This window comes from Nicotiana sylvestris, chromosome 8, assembly GCF_000393655.2.
Source record: "Nicotiana sylvestris chromosome 8, ASM39365v2, whole genome shotgun sequence".
Classification (NCBI taxonomy): Eukaryota; Viridiplantae; Streptophyta; class Magnoliopsida; order Solanales; family Solanaceae; genus Nicotiana; species Nicotiana sylvestris.
In genome coordinates, this window is record NC_091064.1 from 200,710,776 (window position 1) to 200,720,475 (window position 9,700).

The following is a 9,700-nucleotide window of genomic DNA, read 5'->3' on the forward strand; positions in this document are numbered from 1 at the left end:
TTTACGACTTGATCTTGGGTCTTAGCTGATTCTGCTTGTAGACTCTGATCTGAATCTTGATGCTTGCGAGTTGCGGCGACTTGTTTTTTAATCCCCAGGATACCGAATAAAATGTGACCGGCAGAGGTCAGGACCTTAGTCAAATGTTGGAGTCGATCTGCTTTCCCTTTACTCTGATATCTCGGGATATCTCTTTTTGTCTTTTTCTTCTTTGATTCCGAACTGGGATTTATCTCGTGGGTCATTTCGATCCATGTGGCTCGAGGTCAGACCTGCGGGAGAAAAGAAACAAACAAACGAAATTTTCTGCCCCAGTTTCACTAGGAAAATTTCGTTACTTATTCACCAGGAAGTTCATAAAATTGATGAAAGAGGATATGCGTGCTCAGTTCAGGGTTGGAGCCCTAATATCGACTAGCTGGGGAAAGGTTCAGTGTAGGGTTTTAAAACCCTTACGCCAAACAAAGGAAGAATTCAGTTTAGGGTTTAAAACCCTAATGCTGCCTAAAAGGAAAAAAGTTCAGTTTAGGGTTTAAAACCCTGATGCTGACTAAAAGAGAATTCAGTTTAGGGTTTAAAACCCTAATGCTGATTGCATGGAAAAGCTCAGTTTAGAGTTTAAAACTCTAATGCTGGCTAAAAGGAAAAAGTTCAGTTTAGGGTTTAAAACCCTAATGCTGACTAAAGGAAAATTCAGTTTAGGGTTTAAAACCCTAATGCTGATTGCATGGAAAAGCTCAGTTTAGAGTTTAAAACTCTAATGCTGGCTAAAAGGAAAAAGTTCAGTTTAGGGTTTAAAACCCTAATGCTGACTAAAGGAAAATTCAGTTTAGGGTTTAAAACCCTAATGCTGATTGCATGGAAAAGCTCAGTTTAGAGTTTAAAACTCTAATGCTGGCTAAAAGGAAAAAGTTCAGTTTAGGGTTTAAAACCCTAATGCTGACTAAAAGGAAAATTCAGTTTAGGGTTTAAAACCCTAATGCTGATTGCATTGGAAAAGCTCAGTTTAGAGTTTAAAACTCTAATGCTGGCTAAAAGGAAAAAGTTCAGTTTAGGGTTTAAAACCCTAATGCTGACTAAAGGAAAATTCAGTTTAGGGTTTAAAACCCTAATGCTGATTGCATTGGAAAAGCTCAGTTTAGAGTTTAAAACTCTAATGCTGGCTAAAAGGAAAAAGTTCAGTTTAGGGTTTAAAACCCTAATGCTGACTAAAGAGAATTCAGTTTAGAGTTTAAAACCCTAATGCTGATTGCATGGAAAAGCTCAGTTTAGAGTTTAAAACTCTAATGCTGGCTAAAAGGAAAAAGTTCAGTTTAGGGTTTAAAACCCTAATGCTGACTAAAAGGAAAATTCAGTTTAGGGTTTAAAACCCTAATGCTGATTGCATTGGAAAAGCTCAGTTTAGAGTTTAAAACTTCTAATGCTGGCTAAAAGGAAAAAGTTCAGTTTAGGGTTTAAAACCCTAATGCTGACTAAAGAGAATTCAGTTTAGAGTTTAAAACCCTAATGCTGATTGCATGGAAAAGCTCAGTTTAGAGTTTAAAACTCTAATGCTGGCTAAAAGGAAAAAGTTCAGTTTAGGGTTTAAAACCCTAATGCTGACTAAAAGGAAAATTCAGTTTAGGGTTTAAAACCCTAATGCTGATTGCATTGGAAAAGCTCAGTTTAGAGTTTAAAACTCTAATGCTGGCTAAAAGGAAAAAGTTCAGTTTAGGGTTTAAAACCCTAATGCTGACTAAAAGGAAAATTCAGTTTAGGGTTTAAAACCCTAATGCTGATTGCATGGAAAAGCTCAGTTTAGAGTTTAAAACTCTAATGCTGGCTAAAAGGAAAATTCAGTTTAGGGTTTAAAACCCTAATGCTGATTGCATTGGAAAAAGCTCAGTTTAGAGTTTAAAACTCTAATGCTGGCTAAAAGGAAAAAGTTCAGTTTAGGGTTTAAAACCCTAATGCTGACTAAAGAGAATTCAGTTTAGGGTTTAAAACCCTAATGCTGACTAAAGGAAAAGCTCAGTTTAGAGTTTAAAACCCTAATGCTGATTGCATGGAAAAAGCTCAGTTTAGAGTTTAAAACTCTAATGCTGGCTAAAAGGAAAAAGTTCAGTTTAGGGTTTAAAACCCTAATGCTGACTAAAGGAAAATTCAGTTTAGGGTTTAAAACCCTAATGCTGATTGCATGGAAAAGCTCAGTTTAGAGTTTAAAACTCTAATGCTGGCTAAAAGGAAAAAGTTCAGTTTAGGGTTTAAAACCCTAATGCTGACTAAAGGAAAATTCAGTTTAGGGTTTAAAACCCTAATGCTGATTGCATGGAAAAGCTCAGTTTAGAGTTTAAAACTCTAATGCTGGCTGAAAGGAAAATTCAGTTTAGGGTTTAAAACCCTAATGAGTTTCGTGGAAACTTACCTTTCGAGTGAATTCCTTATTGCCAAAACATTTCTTGTACCCATGTACCTTCTTCTTTGGGCGACACCTGCTCCTTGCACGGTTGTCTTGGATCATACCTGTTTCAACTTTTCAAACAAAGGACAATTGTTAGTTCGGAAATGATGGTCGGTTTGGTGACCTCGATCGTTCCCGGTTGCTTTGTTGCGTCTTCATTTCTGTTGTGAAGTCCCGCCATTGATTTGATTCATATGCCGAAACCCTTTAGACCGCTCAGGCTTGTATTTCCGGACTCTGTGATGATTTGCCTCGTAAGGCTCTTTTTTTTGTGTGTCCCGTTTTGCTTGGAGGTTCTCAACGGGGATTTTATTGGAGGTATTTTGTGGGGATTTATACAAAAGGGAAGCTTTGTGGGGAATATTTACAAAGTGGATTCTTCGTGGGGAATTTTGTACAATGGGCATGCTGGGGATTTATTTCAAAGTGGGATTTCTAGGATTTGCTGGGGTAAGCTTGTTGGGGATGTCTACAAAAGGACCCGCTGGGATGTGCTGGGGAGATTCCATTTTTTTTTTTTTTTTTTTTTTTTTTTTTTTTTTTAACTTGGGGAGATTCTGTGGGAGATTGTACAAGACTCTGTTGGGATTCGTACAGGGGGAGACTCTGTGGGGATTTGTCCGAAGGTGGACTTGCTGGGGTAGATTTCAAGATTTCTCTCTTTTCCTTTACTCCGGAACACCATCAAACGTCATGATTCATCATGCTTGGGTAATCATATCAACGAGATGAGGTGCTTTCCTTCATGAGATGGGATTCCGTGCAAACAAACCATGCCACCTGCCCTTTCCGGTGCGTCCTGAACTCCGGGTTAAAATGCAAAAAGGGATTCGAAAAGAAATAAAGCAGGGGAAAACAAATCAGAAAAGGAATACCCTTTTCGGGACGAGAAAGACTTATCTGAGGAAGATAACGCTGGCTTTAAATGACATGACATGCCTTTTGGACTGGACGTCTGACCTTCTAAGAGCTTGCGTTTTCCTGAACCAGAACGGACCTGTGATTCCAAACTGGTGGCACTCTGCCGAGACTTTCTTGGGGTGGCGTCATTCTTTTCGGCCAACAGCGCCCTTTGCGGGTTTTCGCTGGCTGACCTCTCTCATTTCTCTTCCTGTCGTCGCTTGATAGCACTCTTTGCGAGTTTTTACTAAACAAGCTCTCTCATTTTGGTTTCTCTTCTCCCGTCGCCTCGTGGTGCCCGAAGGTTTTCACCGCCGAGACTCTCTCATTTTATTTCTCTCAACTCAGGGTGTGCTGGTTTCCTTTTGTGATGCTTATTGGTTTCCCACCATCTTTGGTAATTGATTTGAAGGCTTGTACCTGGTAAAGAGAGGTAGCTGATACTAAACTTCTCAAGTGTCCTGACATGCCCCGGTTTTCAATTTCAGGGTGAATGGGATTTTGTTGTTGGTGTGACTGAACCTCAGGGAGAGGCTGCCTACGTATCCTTTCGGAATCAAGTCAAACGTAGTTCAGGCCTCAATCAATGTTTTTTTTTTTTTTTTTTTTTTTTTTTATTATTACGGCTCAAAAGGTGGTAGCGAGAATTGGGTAGTGTTTGGGGAGTAGTGGGGAATAAACACCTTCGCCCTTTTCAACGTGTCAGGACCACTTGGAGTATGATCTAGACGTAGTACCTCTTGACTGCATCCGCATTCACCGCTGTGTCAGGGTCATTTCCTTCGATATCACCTAAATACAATGCTCCTCTTGGCAATATTTTCCTTACGATGTATGGGCCTTTCCAATTTGGGGCAAACTTTCCTTTTGCTTCTTCATGATGCGGCAGAATACGCCTCAGTACCAATTGTCCTACTTCGAAATTCCGAGGTCGGACTTTCTTGTTGTAAGCACGGGCCATCCTTCGTTGGTATAACTGTCCGTGACAAACTGCAGCCATCCGCTTTTCATCAATCAACGTCAATTGCTCCAGTCGAGTCTTAACCCACTCGCTGTCCTCGATTTCTGCTTCGACAATGATTCGAAGTGAAGGAATCTCTACCTCTGCCGGTATTACGGCCTCGGTTCCATAAACCAAAAGATAAGGAGTCGCTCCCACCGATGTGCGCACCGTAGTGCGATACCCCAATAACGCAAAAGGTAACTGCTCATGCCACTGTCGGGAACTTTGTATTGTTTTCCTCAAGTTTGCTGCATTATCTGTAATGATAGTCGCAGGAATACCGAAGCGACAGATAAGATTTGAGTGTACAAAATCCACTACAGCTTTCTTGGTGACCGACTTGAGAGTGACAGCCTCTACCCACTTTGTGAAGTAATCGATGGCAACCAGTATAAACCTATGTCCATTCGAAGCCTTTGGTTCAATTGGTCCAATGACGTCCATACCCCAAGCGACAAATGGCCAAGGTGCGGACATGGGATGCAGTTCCGTGGGAGGTGCATGAATTAAATTACCGTGCACTTGACACTGATGACACTTCCGGACAAAGCTAAAGCAATCCTTTTCCATGGTCATCCAGTAATAACCTGCTCTAAGGATCTTCTTCGCTAAGACATACCCGTTCATGTGAGGTCCACACACACCTGCGTGTACTTCGTGCATGATCTTTCTCGCTTCCCTCGATATCGACACATCTTAAGAGATTGAGGTCCGGAGTCCTCTTATATAACAATTCACTGCTCAAAAAGAAACCACTTGCATGTCGCCTAATGGTCCTCTTTTGATCTCCAGTTGCATGCTCGGGGTATTCTTGTGTCTTCAAGAATTTCTTGATGTCATGGTACCAAGGCTGCGTATTTGATCCCGCCTCGATTACACTGCAGTAACCGTGTCTTTCCTTGATTTGGATTTCCAAAGGATCGACGTGGGCGTTGCCCGGGTAGGGTAGCATAGAAGCCAGAGTAGCAAGTGCATCTGCCAGTTCATTGTGAAACCTCGGAATATACCTGAATTCTATTGAGTTAAAGCGCTTGCTGAGGTCCTCCACATGTTGTCGGTATGGGATAAGTTTGACATCCCGAGTTTCCCATTCGCCTTGAACTTGCCGGATGATCAGGTCAGAGTCTCCCATAATCAGTAAGTCTTTGACATCCTGATCGATTGCCATATGTATGCCCATAATGCAGGCTTCATATTCAGCTGTATTATTTGTGCAGAAGAAACGAAGTCTAGCTGTGGCGGGATAATGCTGACCGGCAGGTGAGATCAAAATTGCCCCAATCCCTATACCCTTGGCATTCACGGCTCCGTCAAAGAACATCTTCCAAACATGAGCTTCCTCTGAGATCACTTCTACGGTGTTTACCTCTTCGTCTGGAAAGTAGGTATCCAATGGCTGGTATTCCTCATCGACCGGGTTTTCGGCCAAATGATCTGCTAACGCCTGGGCTTTCATTGCCGTGCGAGTGACATAAACTATGTCGAATTCCGTAAGCAAGATTTGCCATTTAGCCAGTCTCCCAGTAGGCATTGGTTTCTGAAATATATATTTCAAGGGATCCAACCTGCTTATGAGGAATGTAGTGTGGGCTTGGAGATAATGCCTCAGCTTTTGAGCAACCCACGTGAGAGCGCAAGCATGTCTTCTCCAACAGAGTGTATTTGGCCTCGTAGCTGGTGAATTTCTTGCTCAGGTAGTAGATCGCCTGTTCCCTTTTCCCGGTCACATCGTGTTGCCCCAGGACGCAGCCAAAGGAGTTCTCCAAGACTGTCAGATACAAGAAAAGTGGCCTCCCTGGTTCGGGAGGGACCAAGACTGGGGGATTCGAAAGGTACTCTTTGACTTTATCAAAGGCTTCTTGACACTCCGTTGTCCACTTAATCGCCGCATCCTTTCTTAACAACTTGAATATGGGCTCACACGTGCTTGTCAGCTGGGCAATAAACCGACTGATGTAGTTCAGCCTGCCCAAAAGACTCATCACGTCTTTCTTCGTTCTTGGGGGAGGTAGATCTTTGATAGATTTTATCTTAGTCGGATCTAGCTCGATACCTCTCCTGCTTACGATGAAACCCAAAAGTTTACCTGACGGAACTCCGAAAGCGCATTTGGCTGGATTTAGCTTCAAGTCATACTTCCTTAGCCTCTCGAAGAATTTCCTCAAGTCTTGGATGTGGTTATCCTGCGTCCTGGACTTGACTATAACATCGTCCACGTACACCTCTATTTCCTGATGCATCATGTCATGGAAAATGGCGGTCATGGCCCTCATGTAAGTAGCCCCAGCATTCTTTAAACCAAATGGCATGACCCGATAACAGTAGGTGCCCCAAGGCGTGGTGAAGGCAGTTTTCTCGGCATCCTCTTCATCCATCAATACCTGATGATACCCAGCGTAACAATCTACGAAAGACTGTATCTCGTGCTTGGCGCAATTATCAACGAGGATGTGGATGTTGGGCAGCGGGAAATTATCTTTAGGACTTGCTCTGTTCAGATCTCGGTAATCTACACATACTCGAGTTTTCCCGTCCTTTTTCGGTACTGGAACCACATTCGCCAACCATGTTGTATATTGGACTACCCGGATCACTCCTGTTTTCAGTTGCTTGGTGATCTCCTCTTTAATTTTGTCACTGACCTCGGTTTTGAACTTTCGTTGCTTTTGTTGAACCGGAGGACAATCAGGATGAATCGGCAATTTGTGAACCACTAGATCGACACCTAGTCCCGGCATGTCATCATATGACCAAGCAAACACGTCTTTAAATTCAAGAAGAAGTTGAATTATCGCCTCTCGCGTTTTCTTGTCCGTGTGAATGCTTATCTTGGTCTCTCGGATTTCTTCCGGGGTTCCTAAATTTACCGGTTCAGTGTCATTCAGATTCGGCTTAGGTTTATTCTCGAAATATTCCAACTCTCGGTTTATCTCCCTAAAAGCCTCTTCCGCATCATATTCTGGTTCTGGATTCATTAATTCGCAGTTAAATAGCTCATTGTGATCCGGGCGTGAAGTCCGCAAGCATGTCATATTTAAAGCCGCATTATTAGGGCTGAAAAGGAAGATAAGAGGAAAAGTAATAAAATCAGAACGAAAGAAAGAATAGGAAAACAATGATGATTTTTTTTTATTATTTTCTTTTGAAAATTGGAAGACAACAACGTTCACAACTAGGAATTCGGAATAACAAATGAAAAGAAGAAAACGTTCAAGTTATGTCCCGGAGATAACTTGTGCTACAGGAAAGGTGGCAGGACAGGTCTACCCGGACTTCCGTCTAGTTGGGAATGGCGTGATCTCCCAGTTTTGGAGCTTGGCGTTTGGCCCCATGTATATCATCTCAGCAGTGCTTGTGCCTTCGCCTGGTTGAACCATGTGGACCTCGTAGAGCATTTCCCTCATTGCCCCACATATTTCCTCGATTTCCTCAACTGTGAAGACCTCGTCTTCTTCTTCTTCAGTGTACCCTGGCCTGACAAAAGTCGCATGTAAATCCGGCAGTGGTTGAGGCAACTTCCAGCCCTCATTTCTCCTTTTCTTTGCCCATTTTTCGTCTGCTGGAGTAGGTTTGAAACCTAGTCCAAAAGGTTTCTTGATGACTGGTAAAGTAATGGGTTCCGTCATTCCCTGAAGGGTTCGTCCAAGCCCCTTCCCTGGCCTAAATCCGTGTCGGATCATCTCTTTGGCCACCATAACCGAAGCGTTAGACAAGAAAGGCTGGGGGCAAGGTACTCCCTCTTCGTGCTGCTCTGCCAATACCACCTCGAAAGCTTGATAGACCGTATGCTCACTCCCTTCTCTTGGTTCAAGATACGGGATAGATGGGTCCCGATAAATGGCATGTTCATCTTCTCCATGGACCACGATCTCTTGGTCTTCATACTCGAACTTCACCATCTGGTGAAGAGTAGAAGGCACGGCTCCTGCCGCATGGATCCAAGGCCTGCCAAGGAGGAAATTGTAAGATGTGTCCATGTCGATCACTTGGAAAGTGACTCGAGATTCGACTGGCCCTATGACCAGCAACAGGTCTATTTCTCCCATGGTGTCTCTCTTGATACCATCGAAAGCTCTCACGCAGACGTTGTTGGGTCGGATTCTTCCGGTCTCAATTTCCATTCTTTGCAGCGTGGAGAGCGGGCAGATGTCAACACCTGATCCCCCATCCAGCATCACCCGCTTGACATAGTAGTCCTCACATTTGACTGTTAAATGCAATGCCTTGTTGTGTGCTGCTCCTTCCGGGGGTAGATCGTTCTTGCTGAAGGAGATTTGGTTGACGGCGAAGAATCTTTCTGTCATCCGCTCTAGTTGCTCCACCGAGGTTTCGACCGGTACGTATGCTTCATTCAGGGTTTTCAGCAGGATCTTTTGATGCTCGGTTGACTTCATTAATAGTGACAGCATGGACACTTGCTCAGGGTGCTTGCGCAGCTGGTCTATCACCTCATAATCCGGCATCTTCATCTGCTTGAAGAACACTTCCGCTTCTTCAACACTCACAGGCTCCTTTGGAGGGAAGCGCCTTTGTGTGGCGTTGTTCAGTTCTTGGGTATTTGAGTACCCTCCAACGAAAGTATTTTCTGGAAGTTCTTCCCTGACCTCCTTACCTTTATACGTTACCAAAGTCTTTTGATAATTCCACGGCACTGTGGACGGGTTGGTCATTGGCTTTTGTGGCACGCGTCCGATAACCACTGGCTCATTCAGCCGAGGTGGTTGAATCGTCCCCCGGACCACATAGGCCCCTTTTGGCACATACATAGGTTTTGTCTTTTTGATCCCGAAGTTCTGCGTCTTCTTGGCTTGACCTCGTGGTATGTAAAGAACTCCACCCTTTGCTGGTACTACTTTCTTCTCCACCTTCTTTTCGGGCTTGCTTCCTGCAGCCTTGGCCTCCTCCCCCCTTTCTGATTTCTGGTCTGTTTCAGGCCTCCTCGCTGTGTCGACAATGGCAATTATGGCTTTCAAGGCAGGGTCGAACTCTTTGTCTTCACAAATCATGCCGATCAGCGGCCCATTATTGTGAGCGGGCAATGGATTGTTAGTTACATTTGGGATCTCTTCGTCCCTTAGCACTATCTTCCCCTGCTCTATCAAATTTTCGACCACTCTTTTCAATGACCAGCAGTCGTTTGTATCATGCCCCTCGGCCCCTGAATGATAGGCGCATCTGACTCCGGCTTTGTAAGAAGGAGATGTCGGGTTTTGCCTTGTTTGAGGGATGGGTTGTAGGAAACCCAACTGAACCAACTTTGGGAACAAAGTCGAGTATGGCTCACCGATGGGCGTGAAAGTCCGCCGTCGAGGTGGCTCTTGGGGGCGGTAGTTATTTTGCGGGGGTTGTGGGTTATA